Consider the following 21,256-nt stretch of genomic DNA (forward strand, 5'->3'; position numbering starts at 1 on the left):
CATATCCACTAGAATTGATCATCATATAATCTTGCTTTGCCATGTACAATGATCTCTTGGTTCTGCTCATTTCACTTAGCATCTGTTTGTGTAAGTCTCTCCAGGCCTCTCTGAAATCATCCTGGTGATCATTTCTTATAGAACAATAATATTCCATAACATTCATATGCCATAACTTGTTCAGCCATTCTCCAACTGATGGGCATTCACTCAAGTTTCCATTTTCTTGCCACTACAAAGAGGGCTGCCACAAACATTTTTGCACATGTGAGTCCCTTTCCCCCTTTAATCTCTTTGGGATATAAGCCCAGTAGTAACATTGCTGGGTCAAAGGGTATGTATGCACAGTTTGACATTCCTTTGGGCATAGTTCCAAATTGCTCTCCAGAGTGGTTGAATCAGTTTACAACTCAGTGGAATAGAATAAACACACAATATACAGTGCAATCTAGTGTTTGATAAACCCAAAGATCCAAGCTTTTGGATCAGAAACTTAGTATTTGACAAAAATTACTGGAGAAACTAGAAAGTAGTTTGGCAGGAACTAGCTACAGACCAATCAATACCTCACAGTTATACTAAGATAAGGTCACAATGGATATATGATTTAGAAATTTTTTCCTTTGAATAATATTTTATTTTTCCCAATTATGAGCAAAAACAAATTTTAACATTCATTTCTTAAAAATTGAGTTCTAAATACTCTCCTTCTCTCCTTCTCCTTCCCCTCATTGAGAAGGCAAGAAATTTGATATAGGTTATACATGTACAATCATGCAAACATATTTCCATGTCAGTCATATTGTGAAAGAAACACAGATCAAAAGAAAACTCCACCCTCGAAAAAAATGAAAATAGTATTCTTTGATCTGTATTCAGACTTCTTCAGTTTTTGTGTCTGAAGGTGGATAGCATATTTCATCATGTATCTCTCAGAATCGTCTTGGATCATTATATTGGTCAAAGAAACTAAATCTTTCACAGTTAATCACAGTTAATCATTATAATATTGTTATTACTGTGTACAATGTTCTCCTGGTTTTGCTCGCTTCACTTTGCATTAATTCATGTAAGTCTTTTCAGGTTTTTCCGAGAGCATCCTGCTCATCATTTCTCATGGCATGGTAGTATTTCATCACTATCATATGCCACAATTGTTTTGCCATTCTCCAATTGATGGACATCTCTTTGATTTCCAATTCTTTGCCAATACATGTTAGATATAAAGTGTGATAGTCCAAGCAAATCTAGAACGCATAGAAATTTTAACCCATCAGGTCTATATATAATGAAAGAACTAATGACCAAATAAGAGATAAGCTCACAAGAAGTAAAATGGATAATTTTGACCATATGAAATTAAAAGGTTTTGCACAAACAAAACCAATATAGCCAAAATTAGAAAAAGAGCTAGAAAGTTGGGGAGGGGGTCTTATTTTAAGTTTCTCTAATAAAAGTCTTATTTCCAAAATATAGAACTGTAAAATTTATAAAAATAAGAGGAATTCCCCAAATGATAAATGGTCAAAGAATAAGAGCAGGCAATTTTGAGAAAAAGAAATCAAAGTTTTTTATAGCCATAGTTATAAAAATGCCCTAAATCACCATTGATTAAAGAAATGCACATTAAAATAACTCTGAGGTATCACCTCACACTTATCAGATTGGCTAACCTGACAGAAAAGGGAAATGACAAATGCCAAGGGAATGTGGAAAAGCAGGGACACTAATGTATGGTTGGTCGAGATATCAACTAGTCCAACCATTCCAGAAAACAATTTGGAACTGTGCCCAAAGGGCTATTAAAATATCTATACCCTTTGACCCAGCAATAAATGACTAAGTCTATATCCCAGAGAGATAAAAGAAAAAGTGAAAAGATTTATATTTACAAAAAAAAATTTATAACATATAAATTAAATTTTATTAAATTAAAAATAAATTAATTTAAATATAAATTAAATAATAAAATAATGTATCATATTTTGTGGTGGCAAATAACTAAAAATTGAGGGAGTGCTTGTTGGGAAATGACTGAACAAGTTATGGTATATGATTGTGTCATAAGAAACGATCAGCAGGACTCTTTCAGAAAAACCTGGAAAGACTCACATGAATTGATGCAAAGTGAAGGGAGCAGGACCAGGAGATCATTGGATATAGTAACAGCAATATTATGATGATCAACTGCGAAAGTCTTGGCTACTCTGATCAATATCATGATCCAAGACACTTCCAAAGGACTCATGATGAAAAATGTTGTTTATCTCCAGAGAGAAAGATGAATTCTGAATGTAAATTGAAGCATACTTTTTTCATTTTCTTAATTTTTCTTGCTCTCTGCCCCACCCCTTTTCCTCCTACCCCCCTTCAACCTAGCTAATATGGAATTAGAGCTGTCTAGGTTGTGCAGTAGATAGAGTGTCAGCCCTGGAGTCAGGGGAACTCAATTTCCAATCTGGCCTCAGATAACGTTACTAGCTATGTGACCATGGGCAAGTCATTTAACCCTGTTGCCTCAGTTTCCTCATCTATAAAATGAGGTAGTGAAGGAAATGGCAAACGACGCCATTATCTTTGCCAAAAAGACCCCCCAAAATGACTAAACAACAACAATATGAAAATGTTTTATACAACTTCATATTTATAAATGATAACATTGCTTGCCTTCTTAATGGGTGGGAGAGGAACTGAAGGGAGGGAGAGAATTTGGAACTCAAGATTTTAAAAAAAGAATGATAAAAATATAAATTTTAAATAGTTTAAAATACATGTGTTATATTAGATCCTGACAGTCAGTGGTATATCGCTTCAAGGACTTCAGGTATGAGAAAGATATTGTAAATCACAAAGATAGTAAATGATAAGAGGCCTAATTGTACCTGGTCATATATCAAACATTTTTAATGTAGCACTGATTCTAGGGCTGCCACCCCAACTCATCTGCACACTGAGAAGTCAGATCCTTCTTAGAAGTGGCAGGTGGTTGAGTGGTCAGAGCAGTGGTCCTAAAGTCAGAAAAACCTTAGTTCAAATCTAACCTCAGACACGTAATTGCTGCATGAATCATTTAATCTCTGCTTATCCCAGTTGCATCAACTATAAAATAGAGATAATAATAGCACCTTCCTCCCAGGATTATTGGATCAAATGATATATTTGTGAAAGTGCTTAGAATAGTGCGCATAGTAGGCACTATGTAAATATTTATTTCCTTTCCTTCCTTAGAGAATTAGTCTGAAAGGACTGGAGGAGAGGATTTTGTCATTTCTGATGCAGGCTCATGAGCCTGCTTTTTTTGTGTGTGTTCTTTCCCTTCTCATTATCAGTTTCTATCAGTTAGTTAGCTAGACTTAAATTAGCTTTTTTAAAGGGTAGTGTAGTAAGAACAAATAGTATAAACCATCCCTCTCCCAAAGATCCAATATCCTCCCCTACAAATATACACAAGAGTCCTGGCGAAATAGGTCTAAGGTTAGAAAGCTCATGTTAAAAGGATCCCAGAAGTCTTTTTGCTGGAGTCCTCAAGATGGTTCCTTTCTCTTCTATGCTACTAGATGCTTGAACCTTTGGATTCTGAACTAATCTGCTCTTTTTTAGACAACTCACAAGAAGTGACAAATATTATGCAATAATACTCAAATTCATCCAACAACTTTCAAGGGCTCCTTATTCTTTTTTATGTCCTGGACTCCTCTGGCTTCTAGTAAAACCCATAGACCCCGTCTCAAAATCAGGTTTTTAAATGCATTACATAAAGTACATAATATTGCAAAGAAAACCAATTATACTGAAATATAATCATAAAAAAAGAAGAAAGGACCCAGGTTAAGCATCCTTGATCTAGATTTGACAATATTACTATTAGGTCTGTATTCCAAAGAGATCAAAGAAAAGGAAAAGGACCTATATGTACAGAAATATTTGTAACAGATCTTTTTATGTAGCGGCAAAGAACTGGAAATTGAGAAGATGCTGACCACCTGGAGAATGACTTGTGATAGAATGTTGTGTTTTAAGAACCCACAAAGAGGCTGGTTTCAGAAAAGCCTGAAAAGACATACGAAGTGACCCAAAGTGAAATAAGAAGAACCAGAAGAATATTGTACACAGTAACAGCAATGTTTTAATGACGATCAATTGTGAAAAATTTAGCTCCTCTGATCAATACAATGATCCAAGACAAATTTAAAGAACTCATGATGAAATATACTCTCCATCTTCAGAGAGAGAACTGATGAACTCTGAGTACATATTGAAGCCTATTTTTTTTACTTTCTTTGTATTTCTCGCCTTGTTTTTTTTGAAACGGGATTAGTAGGAACATATCTTTTTCATGACTTCACATATATAATGGGTATCATATTGCTTGTTCTCAGTGAGTAGGGGAGGAGTTGGAGGAATGGACAAAATTTGGAGCTTCAGATTTAAAAATAAATGTTTAAAACGGAAAAAAAAGAAAGAATCCTTCATTTAAACTTATGATTGACTGAGTCAATATAGAAAGGTATACTTCAGAGCATAGAGCCTTGTCACTCACTCACTTTAAGTGCAGTGGGGTAATTTGATTGGTTAATACTAGTATTTTCTGATATGTTGTTGAAATTGTCTAAATGTGTTTCAGAGGCAGGCCATAAATAAATATTTCTGAAATCTGGCCCATTCCTCCCCAAAGAATAGTTTCTATTTTAAGGAAATAAGGGGAAGTATGGCTGGATCCTCACCTCTCTTCAAGGAGAATATTAGGCTAGATTCAGATCTGGCTTCCCCCTCAAATATTGCTGGTCTGGGGATAAAAATCTGGTTCAAAACAAAACACTGCTTCACAAAAGATCATCACAAATATCAAAATAATGAGTAAACTCATTAATCTAAGCAAAATGCAAAGAGAAATTGGAGAAGTTGTATAGATTAGAATAGACCAGACAAACCACAGGAGAACACGAACTCTTCATCAAGAATCAAGATATCATAGCTCAAAGCCTGAGATGGGCCCCATTACCACCTAAAGGTAAAATCTCCAAAGATTTCTGGGAAGGAAGCTGGGAATCGGGGACACATGAAGAAGCTAGCTTCCCCTAATGTGTGTAGTTTTCCAGGTCTTTCTCGTCATGTGTCTCTTGAATATGAAACCTCTCCCTGAAACAGCTCGGGTACTAACTCCACCCCTAAGACTGGCCCACACCATTCCATCAACATTCTTTCCACCAGTTTGGTATCTTTTGCATTTGTAATGGCAAACAAAAGGCTCCAGGTTTGGAAATCTGGATTCATTTGCAACTTCCACTAATATTAGCACAAAGACCATTAGCTTAAAACTACAAGTACTTGAACTTTGAAAATCAGAACCCAGAAAATTCAACTAATCGTGAAAAGCTTTCTTAATTTTAACTTCCCTTTAAGTTGAAATTTTATTTTTCTGCATCTACACAGAAGAACCCCAATTCTGTCTTGAGTATGGCTCTCATGTTCATCCTTTCTTCTCCCTTTACCTCTGTATTAGTCTTCTACTTCCCAACTTCTGACAAGGATCACCTAGATCCTCCCTTTCCCCACTGAAGGCCCGCTTTTGTTGTAATTTTTTTTAAGGAACACTTCCTTGTCTTTCATCATTAGGAGTTGGAGAGTTATTGCTCAAGTCCATTGAGCTTTTTTTTTCAGCCTGTACTTGAAAAATAGAGAGGGGACACTTGACTGTGGCAGAAGGACAAACCACACACAAGGCAGATTCTTGTGAAATTTGTGTTGCTTTCTATGGCATTTGGAACAGTCCTTATCCCGGTTAGCCAATCAGAAAAAAATTTTAAGCACTATCACGTGCTAGTCACCCTTCTAGGACCTAGAGATACAAAGACAAAAGTGAGAGAAGTTCTGTTTTCAATTTTCCATTTTACTAGAAGGATACAATATGTTCGCAGAAGTACATATGATATTGTATTTACTTTTACGTATTTAACATGTGTGTGGGTCAGAAATGGTGAGGGGTCACCAAAAAAAAAAAAAAAAAAGCTGGAGAGATCTCTAGGAGCAAAACAAAAATTTATTGTACATTCTCTAGAGAATCAGGTATCTCCCCATGCAATCGAAGGGAGGAGGCACCTTTTAAAACAGATTTGACACTTAAATAATCCTTAATGCAAATGCCCCTCCCACCACTGACTCTCATCCTCATTGGCTGAGGGTTTTACATTCTAAACTCGGAAACTACCCAAGAAATGGAACTTGACCAATAAGTACATAGTTGCCCAGATTTGATTGGAATAGGGAGAAAATAATGTCACGGGAGTATAGCAGGAAGGGGACTTAAGTATGCCCTTGACTCAATATTCAAAGGCCTTCAGGCCTACTCAAACTCTGAAGTAGATGAAGCCTTACTCGATTTTCACAACTGTCTTGAAAGATCTCACCTCATCTCGTTCACATGTATGGGACTACCTGCCATCTGGGGAGGGGTTTGGGGGAAGGAGGGGAGGAGTTGGAACAGAAGATTTTGCAAAGATCAATGTTGAAAAATTACTCCTGTATACTGCAACATATTTAACATATATAGGACTGCTTGCCATCTTGGGGGGGGGGGGTGGAGGAAGGGAGGGGAAAAAAACAAACGAAACATAAGTGAGTGCAAGGGATAATGTTGTAAAAAATTACCCTGGCATGGATTCTGTCAATACAAAGTTATTATTAAATAAAATAAAATTTAAATTAAAAAAAAAAGAAAGTTATATGTGAACTTAAAAAAAAAAAAGAAAGAAAAATTACTCCTGCATATGTTTTGTAAATAAAAAGCTATAATAGTAATTAAAAAAAAAAGAATTACATATGAGATAGATAGCTAGATGGCCCAGTGATTGGAGCCTGGGCATGGGGTCATTTAGATTGATCTTCCTAAATTCAAATCTGGTGTCACTTACTAGCTTTCTCATCTATCAGATGATCTCGAGAAGGAATTGGTTCTCTGCCAAGAAAACTCCAATTAAGATCAAGAACAGTACAAAGTGACTGGAAAAATGACTCTACTACATGTGTGTGAGATACATACAGATGGATGATAATAGCTAGCAGACGAACTTGTAATATATTGAATAATTATAGCTAGCACTTGAAAATTTGTATAACACTTTATAAATATTCCTCACAACAACTCTGGAAAGTTAATGCTATTGTTGACCCCATTTTACAAAGGAGGAAACTGAGGTAGGAAGGTCAAATGACTTGCTCGTGATTATGCAGCTAAGTAAATGTCTGAGGCAGGTTTCAAACTTCCTGATCCAGATCACCCAGATGCCTGTGATTTGAGGAGAAGGGGGAGGGTCAGGCATTGGCAACTGACAGAATCAATAAAGACCTTTTATAGGGAGAGGTATCTGGGCTGAGCCTTGAATAGAGGCAGGAATTTTAAGAGGCAGGAGTGAGGAGGAAAAGCACTCCAGGCATGGGGGGCGGGGTTAGTCTATGCAAAGAAACTGAGGCCCTAGATAAAATGGAAGAACAAAGAGGCCAGTTTTATCTTACCAAAGAGGGCATGAAAGAAAGTAACATGAAGTGATAATGCAGTAAACCCCAGAAGATCCGCTGGAGCCAGGTTGTAAATGGTTTTTAAGTTCCAAAGAGGGGCATTTGTATTTTATCTTGGAGGGAAGGGGAGCCACAGAATAATCTTGAGCAGAGGAGTGACATAGTCAGATGTGAGTTTTATAGGAAAATCACTCTGACAGCTGTTTGGAGGATTGGAGAGGGAAAAGACCAGAGGCAAGGAAGCTTAGGATGCTTACTACAGTCTGGGGGAGTAGCGATGTGGGCCTGGACTAGGGTAGTAGCTTTGTAAGTAAAGAGAAGGAGTCCATTGTCAAGAGACGTAACAAAGGTAGAAATGACAAAACCTGACAATTCAGTGGCTAGGACTGGTGAGGAGAGTTGAAGATGACCCTGAAGTAGTGGGCCTGAGTGAGAGAATGAATGGTGGTGTCTCTGACAGAAATAGGGACACGAGGAAGACTGTGTGCTTCTGGGGAAGCTCTTGATTTGCATTTTGCTCCAGTCGAATCCAAGACATCTATAGGATGTTCTGCTGGAAATGTGAGGCTAGAATTTAATGGAAACTTGATGTATGGTCTGGCTGATCAGTGAGAAAGAGAGACATACAGAGAAACAGAGAGAGGCAGAGATAGAGACACACCCAGGACACAGAGAGACAGATCAGAGAGAGACACCCAGAGACAGACAGACACATACGCAGAGAGAAAGTGAGGGAGAAGGGAGGAGAGAGAAAGGAGGAAAAGAGAAAAAGAAAAAGGAAGAGAGAGGAGAGAGGAGAGCAGGGGGGGAGGAGAGAGGGACAGAGATAGGGGAAGGAAAGGAAAGGAAAAAGGCAATTAAGGAACCCCCACCCTAAGTAGGTGGAATGAGATGATTAAGATTATGATCTTGCCAAGGAGCCTGAAAAGGTATTTCCCTGATAAGAAGTAATCAGGTTTTTAATAGGTAGCTAAGTGGTCAGATGGTTAGAGCACTGGATTGTCAGGAAAGAAGACCTGAGTTCAAATTAAGTCCCATATACTTTTTAGCTGTGTGACCCTAGGTAAGTCACTTAAACCCTATATACAGTTTCCTCAGCTGTCAAATGGGATCACAATAGCACCTACTGGACAGAGTTGTGAGGTTCAAATGAGATATCTGTAAAGCACCTTGCACCAAAGAATGGGGAAAAGGAAGGGAACATACCATCCACCAGGCACTGTGATAAGCACTTTACAAATAGAATCGTATTTGAACCTCACAATAATCCTGTGATTCTATAAGCTCCTCATTTTATAGTTGATGAAGGATTGCTTCTCAGTCTGCTACTTGGAATCACCTTGATTCCAATCTAAAGTAATTCACAACGATGTTTGGTTATTCCCCCATTAATCACTAAAATCGCCCTGGCTTTCTTATTCATTAAACATTACCTCTAAGCCCCCAACCCAGGTTAAGAAATATTTATTTAGGAAGCCAGAGAAATCTCTTTTCCCATAAGCAATCGCTCAGCACTCACAACACATCAAAGCCCCCACTCTTTCAGGCTTAAATATCAAAGTTACTGGCTCTATAATTTATTAACAGTGTAACAAATAATAAAACAAAGACATAATTATTTATAATGTTTCAACTGAGAAAGATTGCAGCCCCAGTCACCTCTAACCATCCCTTTAACTGCTGACTGCTCAGTTCTGAAAACAAAGTACCAACTCAAAAGGGTGGCCAAGGCCTCTGAAGAATTCTCTTTATAATGTTTCCTCACAATGTAACGGAGGGCTGGCCAATAAGAACCCGGTCTTTCTGACCACACGAAGCAGGGCTGCCCGATACCATTCTCTTCATGGAGTTTGGAGCCCCGGCAGACATTTGGTAACTGTTTCCTGTCTGCTTCGTGTCAAAGAAAAGGCTATTTCACTGCTCTGCGGAGCTGGACCTGACGGTGCATTTCCAAGGGCGCTAATCAGCGAAAGTGATATCTCTGTCCTTCCTGCCGGGTTGATTTCAAATGTGGAGGCAGGAACTGCTGTAAGCCTCCAGGTAGGGAAACATAGAGAGAGGATGGGGGAGGACGGGGTAGAATTAGTGATCGCTGAGCAGTTTGACAAGAAGCCATGAGGTCACAGCCCTCCTGCGTACTCCTCCATTCTCCATTTTAGATGGAGAAATATTGGAGATAGAATAGATTAGGCCGTGGCCCTGTGAGTTTTGACATATCAAAAGAGTGAGGAATCAGATGTCCAAGGACGGGACCCAATGCCGGAGATTCGGGAGCCCCAATGTTGCCCCGGTGCAGCCCGGCAGTGGATCAATACCAGGGCCTCTGAGAGAGGGAACAACCCTTGTCTGTTGGCTTTGGAAATGAACTTGATTGCCTTATAGCAACTTGGACCCACTCTTCCCAGATATCAAGATGATTTAGAGGGGAGAATATGCCCAGTTTTGTACTTCTTCCAATTAAATATCCCTTTGTAAAAGCCAGCCGATGCAAATTAGTCAAAGACTTTATTGTTCTTCAGTTGTTGTTCAATTGTGTCTGTTTGTGACCTCATTTAAAGTTTGGGGGGCAAAGATACTGGAGTAATTTGTCATTTCCTTTTCCAGCTCATTTTACAGATGAGGAAAATAAGGCAAACAGGATTAAGTGACTTGCTCAGGGTCACATAGTTAGGAAATATCTGAGGCTGGATTTGAACCCAAGAAAATGAGTCTTCCTGATTCCAGGCCTGGTCTTCTACCCACTGTGCTGCCCAGCTGCCCCTTTTATTGAAGACACGGGAGTGCTAACCATAAGTGATTGATATTGAGGAAAACGCACTGGATAGAAGCTTGAGACAAAAGTCTTAAAAATAAAGACATGGCCAATACTCATGGGTAAAGACCCCCAAAATTAGTTACACAAAATATTTGAAGCTGGGGGGGGGAGGTGGTGAGTGGAGGACAATTTTAATATAAAGTTAAAAGTCAAGAAACGGGCAGGGAAAATGAGCAAAAAACAAACAACAAACAAAAAGATTTTAGATAACAGAAAGTTATTATGGTGACAGGGAAGATCAAAATACAAACTCAGAAGATAACAAAGTCAAAATTGCTATAGGCAAAGTCTCAAAGAAAAATGTGAATTGGTCTCAGTCCCAAAAAATAATTCCTGGAAGAGCTCCAACAGGATTTTGAAAATAAAATAAGAGAGGTAGAGAAAAAAATGAGAAAAGAAAGGACAGTGATGCAAGAAAACCATGAAAAAGGAGACAACAGCTTGGTAAAGGAGGCAACAAAAAGTATTAAAGAAAATAGCACATTAAAAAATAGACTAGTCCAAAAAAGGCACAAAAATTCATTGAAGAAAAAAATAGTAGATTTGGCCAAATGGAAAAGGTGATACAAAGGCTCACTGAAAAAAATAATTCCTTAAAAACTGAAATTGAGAAAACAGAAGCTAATGGCTCTATGAGACCTCAAGAAGCAATAAAACAAAATAGAAAGAATGAAAAAATAAAGAAAATATGAAATATCTCATCTGAAAAACAATTAACCTGGAAAATAGATCAAGGAGAGACAATCTAAGAATTACTGTGCTAAAATTTTTTTTAAAAAAAGAATAACTATATGAGCTATAAAGGGATCATAAAAGAGGGGAAAGGATCCACATGTAAAAAAATGTTCCCAGTAACAGAAAGATTATGTGATGGTTAACCATAATAGACTTAGCTTCTCTCAGCAATGACATGTTCAATAGACGTGGAATGGAAAATACCATCTGCACACACAGAGAGAATTAAAGAGATTGAAAGTAGCATTTTCACTTTTGTTTCCTTTGTTTTTTTTTTATTTCCACTGTTTTTCTGCCTTTGGTCTAATTTTTCTTGCACAACTTGACAAATGTGGAAATATGTTTAACAGGATTGTACATGTATAACCTATATCAGATTGCTTGCTATCAGGAAAGGAAGAAGGTAAGGGAGGAAGGAAGAAAAAAAAATGGAATACAAACAAAAATGAATATTTAAAATTATCTCCACATATATTTGGAAAAACAAAATACTATTGAAAGGGGAAAAAAAGAATTACTGAGCTGCCTGAAAGCCATGTTAAAAAAAAAAAAAGAGCCTAGACATCATGTTTCAAGAAATTATTATGGAAAACTGCTCTGATATTCTAGAACCAGAGAGTAAAATAGAAATGGATCGATCACTTCCTGAAAGAGAACCCAAAATAAAAATTCCCAGAAATACTGCAGAATTACCAGGTTAAGGAGAAACTATTGCAAGCAACCAGAAAGAAACAGTTCAAAATCATGGAACCACAATAACACAAGATTTAGCAACTTCTACATTAAAATACCAGAGACCTTAGACTATGCTATTCTGGAGTGCAAAAGAGCTAGGATTACAACCCAGGATCACCTGCCTCATAAAACTCAGTAAAGATCTTCAGGGGGAAAATAGACATTCTATGAAATAGAGGACTTTCCTGTTGAAAAGATCAGAGCTGAGTAGAAAACTTGACTTTCAAATACAAGTTTTGAGAAAAATATAAAAAGGTAAAAGAAAAAGAAATCATAAAGGATCCAATAAGATTAAACTGATTAGAGCTGATATATGATGAGAAGATGATATATGTAATTCATAAGAACTTTCTCTTTCTTAGGGTGATTAGAAGGAGTATACATAGAAGGTACATGTATGATTAGGTGATTATCTAAAAAAAATAAATTAAATTAAGAGGTGATAAAGAGAAGTGCATCGGGAGAAAGAAAAAGAGAGCACCAGAATGGGATAAATTATCTTACATAAGAGAATTATGAAAGAGCTTTTATGGTAAAGGGGAAATTAGGAGATGTGGAGGAGGGATAGCCCTTGAACCTTACTCTCATTAGAATTACTCTCAAAGAGGGAGTAACATAAAATCTCATTTAGGTATAGAAATCTATATTACTCTGCAGAAAAATAAGAGGGAAAGGGCAAGAATGATCAGGCTTGCTGTATGCATACAGAAAACTTGAAGAACCCAGCCAAAGTCGTGATAGATTTGGGCACAGTAAGAGGCTGGCCACTGGGAGAGTGGGGGGAGCAAGCCTGATCATCACATCTTCATGGAGAAGAAAGTCCATCCTCTGAAATAGAAAAGAGTCTGATCCAGGAACCCTGAAGAAGAGGAGTCAGAGGGAATATTGTAAGAGAAGTAGAGATAGCTAAAAAGAAGGGAGGGTGGATTTGGGGAGGTGGTGGTCAGAAGCCAAACATTTGAGGATGGATAGGGTAAACAGAAGAGTAGAACATTTAGGGGGTAGAGGAATAGGATAGAGGGGAATACAGTGAGTAATCATAACTGCAAAAAAAATTATGGCAAGTATCCTTGATAAAGGCCTCATTTCTCTAATATTTAGAGAATTGAGTCAAATTTGTAAAAATAAGGATTCTTCCCCAATTAATAAAATGATCTATGAACAGACCCTTTTCAGACAAAGTTATCAAAGCTATCTATAGTCATATAAAAATGTTTTAAATTACTTCTCTAATCAAGTAATTAAGCAAATTAAAACAGTTCTGAGGTACTTCCTCTTACCTATCAGACTGGCTAATATGACAGAGAAGGAAAATGATAAATGTTGGAGAGGATGTGGAAAAAGTGACACACTAATTCTTGGTGGGTTGTGAACTGATTCAACCATTCTGGAAAGCAATTTAAAATTTCACGCAAAGGGCTATAAAATCATGCATACTCTTTGGTTCAATAATACCATTGCTAGGTAAGTAACCTGAAAGAGTTTTTTTTGTTTTTTTGTTTTTTTTTTTTAAGGAAAAGAACCTATATTTATAGCAGTGGCTCTCTTTGTAGTGGCAAAGAATTGGAAATTGAAGGGATGTCCATCAGTTGGGGAATGGCTGAACAAGTTGTGGTATATGAATGTAATGGAATACTCTTGTGCTATAAGAAATGATGAGCAAAAAAAAAAAAAATAAAAATAAAAATAAATTAAAAAAAAAAAAGAAAGAAATGATGAGCAAGAAGACTTCAGAAAAGTCTGAAAAGACTTACATGAACTGATGCAAAGTGAAATGAGAAGAACTAGGAGAACATTGTACAGAGTAACAACAATGTTGTAAGATGATCGATCAGCTGGTAATGACTTAGCTATTCTCGGCATTACAATGATCCAAGACAATTCCAAAGGATTCGTGATTTAAAAAAATACATATATATATATATGTATATATCCAGAGAAGGAACTGATAGACTGAATGTAAATCAAAGCATGCTTTTTAAACTTTTTATTTTTCTCCCCCCCATTTTCTTTCACAACATGACTAATACAGCAATATATTTTGCATGACTGCACATGTATAATCTATATCAAATTGTTCATCTTCTTAATGAGGGAGGAGAAGAGGGAAGAAAGGAGAGACTTTGCAATTTGAACTTTAAAAAATGTTTTTACATGGAATGGGGGGAATAATAATAATAATCTTTCCATTTCCTCTCAGACTCTTCATAGATAAATTAAAATGTCCCATTTCCACCCTTGCTTCTTGGGAACAACAGCTAAGCTGTCATTGCCAAAGTACCAAAATCATTTAAAGATTCAGCAAAAGGGTCTATTATCTGTGTAGAAGTGACAGTGGAAGCTGGTATGAAGGAAGGAAGAGAAGCTGTCTAGAAGGGGCCAGTTAGGAAACTACACAAAGTTGATAAGTCAAGGCTGCTGCAGCAAAGAAAACCTAGAAGGTGCTTCTCTGGCAAGAATGATCAGGCTTGCTCCCCCCACCCTCCTGGTGCCAGCCTCTTACTGTGCCCAAATCCATCACGACTTTGGCTGGGTTCTTCGAGTTTTCTGTATGCTCTTGGCCACTGACCCCATCACATGTTCATGGAGAAGAAAGTCCATCCTCTGAAATAGAAAAGGGTCTGATCCAGGAATCCTGAAGAAGAGAAGAGCCAGAGGGAATATTGTAACAATTCCTTCAAGTATCTGAAAGCACTAGGCTTATTCCTAAAGAATTGGATCAGGAAAATGAGCAGGAAAGACTCCCTGGTACCTGGAGCTGTCACAGAGTGGAACAATCTGCCTCAAAAGAGAGTGAGTTCCCTATTCTTGGAGGTTGTGCAAGCAGAAACAGGCCTGCTGTGGAAAGACTTCTGTTTCAGGTAAGTGTCCCTGCTGCTTCTGCTAATCCAGGATTCAGTGAGGTTTAGAAGCAGCTCTCTCTCCTTACGGCTTCACTTTCTAGGATTTCAGCTCTAGGGACTCATCCTCCAAAGTCCGGTTTGTTTGGCTGCCCTGGGCCTCCAGCATCACAGAACACCTTCCTGCCTCTGCTAGGAGGGAGTCCTGAGGACCTTCCCTTCACTCAGGGCTCATGTGGGGGACTCAGCCTGAGATCAAAGCCCTGTCTTTCTCCTGGTTCCCAGGCTGATTTAGCCCCTTTGATTCAAAGCTCTCTTCACCAAGGCCTAAACCCCTTCCATCCTGCTGCTGAGCTGCCAGTTCTAGGCCTCTTCCCTTTGTCTCCCTTCTCTTTGCTTTTCTGAACGTCCCTCTCTTCTCAGAATGGGGAGTAGTGCTCAGGATTCCATCCCAGCAGCTGACTCACATTCCTTGCTCAAGATGGGACATCTCTTTCTTGGAATGCCCTGGACCCCTCTGACTGGGCTTTTCCCCAGAAGAACACTTTCTGTAAGCTGGAAGGAAAACCCACCTGAGGCTGGGCAAAGGCATCGAAATAAAGGGAGCAAAGTCACCAGCTTTTGTACAACACCCTGGAACTCTATTGCCATCCTCTGGAGTCTGAACCCTCCTCCTGCATCTCTCCCACCCCCTGCATCACACATCTCTGCCATCAGACCATGTGTTCCCACCTGTAATATTCTCTTTAAAATGTAATGTTCTCTGTTGAGGTTTTCTTGGGGTCTCTGGGAGCAGCCTTCATTTCATTTCAGTAATCATCACACGAGTACCCAGGGTAAAAGTCCAAATCCTTTATTGTCTCCTTCAAAGTCTTGTCTCCTTCTTCACTTGGGGCTCGGCTAATCTTCTGGAGGCCTTTCTCTCTCCTTGGTTCTCGCTTGCCTTCTCTGGCTTCTAAATCTCCCCAAATGAATCCTGGCTGAGGCTCCTAGCTTATAGGCCCCACACTGAGTATATACCAATCATTATATCACTAGGAAACCATTATTTGTTGTAGGATTAAATCAATGCCTACTCATTGTCTCCTAAATTCCACTTAGTGCCTTGTTTCAAATTCTGGCCCATAACATCTCCCACTTCCTTTTGTTTTTAGAACATAGGTAGTCATGACCTCCCTGACTTCTCAAGGAGGTGAGAACCCCAAAAAAAAGGTGATCATACTTTCCCTGACTGCTCAAAAAAGGGGTGAAAATACCATAAAAGGAGGTGATTATGCCCTCCTTGACATCTCAGGAAGGGAGATGAAAACACCAAAGGAAATGGGAAATCAAATCAGATTAGGGGGTTTCTGAAGGGTCTCACTCTTAAAACAGGTATACATAAATCCATCAATATGAGAGGTATTACACATAATTACATAAATTACATAAGCACATAGTAACACAGGCTAGTAGTGATATAACAAATAACATGAATCAACAAGAGGAATTATATATGTTCATAAGTCCTAGAAATAGTCTAAAAGGAGTCTATTGTCCAATGATTCCTGCTGGTTTTAAAGTTCTGCAACAGTCTTATCAACAATTTTTTATCTCAGGAAACTCGATGATCCCTGAGGGTTTTGAAGTTCTCTAACAGTCTTATTATCAGCCATGTGCTTTCAGTGTCAGATGTTTCTTTCAGTATCAGAAACTTCTTTGTTTCAAGGTTTTTCTCTTTTTCTGAATCTTTCCAATGGACAAAGTGAATATGGCTCATTGGTACCCATCTGATTCCTTCTCCATCTGTAGAAATACAAGCAAACCCTGTCCTCCAATCAGTTAATCTATCTAAGTCCCTTCTATTTACCACTCTCTAAATCGCTCCTCATCATCTGGCAATTACATTGAAGCTGCTCACACTGGACACTGCCTTTCTGTTGGGTTAAAAAAAAGCCTATATTCTCTCCAATTGTAATCCCTTTCTGCCATTTGATTGCTTTTTGGCTGTTAGATCATGTAATCCCTTTCTGCCATCTGATTGCTTTTTGGCTGATAGATCATGTAATCCCTTTCTCCCATCTGATTGCCTTTTGCCTGATTAGTCATATCTTAAAATTGAATTTCTAAGAACTCTCTGGGTGTAACCTCAGCTGCCATCATGCCCCACCTGGGCCCTGAAACAAGGTCCTGTTTCTCATTTCCCTGGGTCAATCTACATTCTGAGGCCCAGTGGAAGTCTCTGTTGCATTTTGGACATAGAGTTTTGGGTTTTATTCTCTCACCCTGTCTTCTCACTCTATCTGTATATCTACACTGAGCTCTCAGATGTCCTATTTTTCCACACTGAAAACATTGATGACTCTCTCTAGAAGTCCCTTGCCAAGAGGGACCCTATCTTCCCATGTTCATCATAGCCTGGGTACAATAAGCATTTGTGCCCACTGTGGCACAGCGTCTTATGATCTCCTCTAAAGGAGCATCTTTGTGTAGTCCCTATATGGATTCTTCTGCCAACCCCATTGGCATTTTCCTTAGCCAGTTGTCTGATCATTATTCCTGTAGCTGCATTTTCTCCAGTGGTTCTTGTGACAGCTGTTAGCAAACGTCCCACAAAATCAGCAAAGGGTTCATTGGGACTTTGCTCTATTTTTGTGAAGGCTTCCCCTAGATCTTTTCCTGAGAGGGAACTCCAAGCTTTTATTGCAGCAGTAGCAATTTGCTCATATACTGTTATGGGGTAATTAATTTGTGCTGAATTCTCTGCATACTGACCTTCACCAGCTAGCTGGTCAAAGGCGATTGGAGTATTAACTCCAGTTTGCTTATTGTGTTGGGCTTGGATCCTGCATAATTCACTATACTCTGAAAGCCACAACAAGTTTTGTCCGGGTTCTAAGCACAAATGCTTATTATACCCAGACTATGATGAACACGGGAAGACAGGGTCCCTCTTGGCAAGGGGGATTCGTTGATGTTTTCAATGTGGAAAAATTGGACATCTGAGAGCCCAATGTAGGTATAGAGATAGAGTGAAAGGACAGGGTGAGAGAATAAAACCCAACATAGCAACATGTCCTTGCTTTGGATTTCCAATCATAAGGGGTTAAGATTTCATAAGCCAAATTCTCTTGTAACATCTTAACATAAGATAATGTAGCCTCATAAAGAGTGCAAGCCTTTTTCAAATCCTTATTTTTTCCCAGATCAAAAGGAGTGTATCTTCTCCTTTGTTGACCTGAAGAGTCAAGCTCTTCAATCACAGAGTATGCATTTATTAAATCAGATACATCCTGTCCTTCATTTTTTTGCTTTAACCAGTGCTTTTTGTAATCTTGTCATGAGCTGCTTCATAGGTGGCGCTGATTGTGGTTACTGCCTCTTCCCTCCTCCTTCTTCCTCCATCCATGAAGGGTTAATTGAGGGAAGTAGGTCAGGAGATAGGGAATGTCCTAATGGCTTCTGCTGGGAAGCTCTACACTCACAATTGTACTTAATTCCATTCTTATCTGATTCTTCATCCTTTTCACCTAGTTTGTCTGGATCCTCCCTCTCTTGTTCTTTCTTCTTTTTCCTTATTCTATAACTTATATAATTTCCTAAAGCCAGTTGTATTAAATTATATGTATAAAGTGTTTCTTTGGAAATTGAGTCAGGTCCATAATCATTGTGTATTGGCATAGTTGCTCTCCTACTAATTTCCACTCATCTATATTCAACTTTTTTTCCTTTGAGAACCAAGGAGATGTCTATTTTACTCTTTCTAAAAGTTCAATGATCTGCTCCCAAGTTACAATCAAATCTTGGCTTTTCATAAGTCTGACAATGCTCTCTACACATTTTCCTTGAATTGGAAAAGAAGGCTGTTTTCTAACCCTCTGTCCCATTTTAGCTGAAGTAGTACTTTAGCCCTTTAACAAAGTTTCCTTGTCTATTTTTGAACTTACCCTAATTTCTGGATCGAGGAGACTTTTCCACTAAAATCAGGATCAGAGACTTTTTCACTGAAATCAGGATCGTGTCAGCCCCATGTTGGGCGCCAAAATGTAATATTCTCTCTAAAATGTAATGTTCTGTGTTGAGGTTTTCTTAGGGTCTCTGGGAGCAGTCTTCGTTTCACTTCAGTAATCATCACATGAGTAGCCAGGGTTAAAGTCCAAATTCTTTATTGTCTCCTTCAAAGTCTTGTCTCCTCCTTCACTTGGAGCTCGGCTAGTATTCTGGAGGCCTTTCTCTCTCCTTGGTTCTGAGAGCTTGCGCTCCCACCTGCCTTCTCTGGCTTCTGAATCTCCCCGATTGAATTTTGGCTGAGACTCCTACCTAATATGCCCCACAGTGAGTATAAATCAATCATTCTATCACTAGGAAATCATTATTTGTTGTAGGATTAAATCGATGCTAAACTAGACTTAACCATTTGTCTCCTCAATTCCACTTAGTGCCTTGTTTCAAATTCTGGCCCCAAACATCTCCTTGTAGGAGTAAATCAATTATACTGAACCACACTAAATTAGATAACTAGTGTTGCTATCAATTCCACTGACTTAGTACCTTGTAAGAATCCTTTGTTTCAAGTCCAGAGTTCTGGTCCACAACACCTACCATCCCTCTCTTACCCTCATCATCTCCCTGCCATCACTCCTCTCTCCCTATTCCCCTATAACATCCCTCTCCACCAGCAATACTGCCGCTTCCATTGTCCACTCCATATACCTACCCATGACCAGAGCAGGGGAAGAGAGTGCAGGGCCCTAGTGGGATGAGACTGCAGCTGCCCATTGAGAAATGAGCCCAGCATCTGGGATGGGGGAGAGAGGGAGGGGAAAAATCAGAACAGAAGTGAGTGCAAGGGATAATGTTGTAAAAAATTACCCAGGCATGGGTTCTGTCAATAAAAAGTTATTTAAAGAGAGAGAGAGAGAGAGAGAGAGAGAGAGAGAGAGAGAGAGAGAGAGAGAGAGAGAGAGAGAAATGAGCCCAGGAGACAAGCAGAGTCAGAAAGCACCCTGTTCAAATCCAGCTTCAAATGCTTAACAGCTGTGTCACCTTCGGCAACTCACTTCATTATCAGCGGAGATACTACTCACACTGTCCTCGTAACCCTAAATATCTCTGGAAATGCCAGTCATTGTTATTATTAGCAACCCATCCAACAGAGATTACACACTCAAGAGAGAGCCCAGTGCCACAGCAGCCTGCCCTGATTTCTCAACCTGTAGCCTGCACGGTCTTGACTGCTCAGTAATTGCCTAGCTCAGGTCATCAACAGACTGATCCAGACCACTGAGACATGATGACAGCTGAGCCCTGGGTTCAGTAGAAACACTGTGCCCTACACAGAGCCAGAGCAGCTTCACAGAAAACTTCACATCAAGTACTCCCTGCAGAGTGAGAGGCTAGGAAGGCCCCAAGGTTCTGAAGATCATCATCATCATCACCATCGCTAACATATAGCACCTACTATGTGCCAGGCACTAGTTAAGGATTTTACAAATATTATCTTCTACACTTAATTGCAGCCTTCTTGGGTTTGGGAGGAAAGGGAGTAAAAGAATAAAATTAAAATATACACAGCAGAGAGCAAAAGGAAAACTGCAAGAAGCAAAGAGAAGATGGACAACTCTGAAGACAATGTGCTGAATTTATTATATAGGCGTTCTTGAAATGGAAGTATAGTGCTTTATATAGTGCTTTATATAGTGCTTTTTTTTCCTTTTTCTATTTTGTTTTATTTGAGCTTTAAATTAATTTAAAAACAAAAGATTATCTCATTTGATCCTCACAACAATACTGGAATGTAGGTGGTGTTATTTCCACTTTACAGTTGTGGAAACTGAGGCAGAGATTCACTGATCTGTCCAGGGTCACACAATTATTAAACTTCCGAGGCTGGATTTGAACTCAGGAATTTGAAACTCCCAAGACAAGCACTCGGTCCACTGTATCATTTAACTGTCACCTGCTTTTGCCTTGACACTTGTGCCTTAATACCATCAGGCTTTGGATTCCTGCCTGTTGTTTGCCGACTGTGTACTGGTAGAAAAGAGTGCCCTTAATTGATAATGCAAAGGGAAAATGGTCCAGGGAGGGATAGGGGAGGGATTCCTGTAGTTGTTCCCATTTTCATGAACAGATTCCTTTGTTCCTCCCCTACTTGGGAGTTCTCCTTTGTACTCCCCCCCTCCCCCACCCGCCCCCCCAGGCAATTGAGATTAAGTGACTTGCCCAAGGTCACACAGCTAGGAAGTGTTAAGTGTCTGAGGTCAGATTTGAACTCTGGTCCTCCTGACTTCCAGATTTTAAAAAGAAAAACATTCAGAAAAACCAGTTGACTGTGCGACAAGCTTTTCCCGCCTGCCCCCTGCTCCCACAGTCGAAGGCCACCTTCTCTCAGCTCCTCTCTCCGGCTGGGCTTCTCCATTCTTATTAGAAAACAGTCGGTTTCCTTTTTTATCCTAAAATTTACTGGCCGCAGAGGGCTCCATCTTCCCTGGGCCTCCCTTCCTCCCAGGCATGGTAGGCCCACAGGAGGAGCCTCTGAATCCAGCCCCCTGCCCACCTTCCAGCTGGGCTGAATTTAGTGCTACAATTGTCTCTGTGGGTCTGGCTGTCTGCCGGGAAGCTGGGAAATGGCAGA

This window comes from Antechinus flavipes, chromosome 4 (genome assembly GCF_016432865.1).
Source record: "Antechinus flavipes isolate AdamAnt ecotype Samford, QLD, Australia chromosome 4, AdamAnt_v2, whole genome shotgun sequence".
NCBI classification, from domain to species: Eukaryota; Metazoa; Chordata; class Mammalia; order Dasyuromorphia; family Dasyuridae; genus Antechinus; species Antechinus flavipes.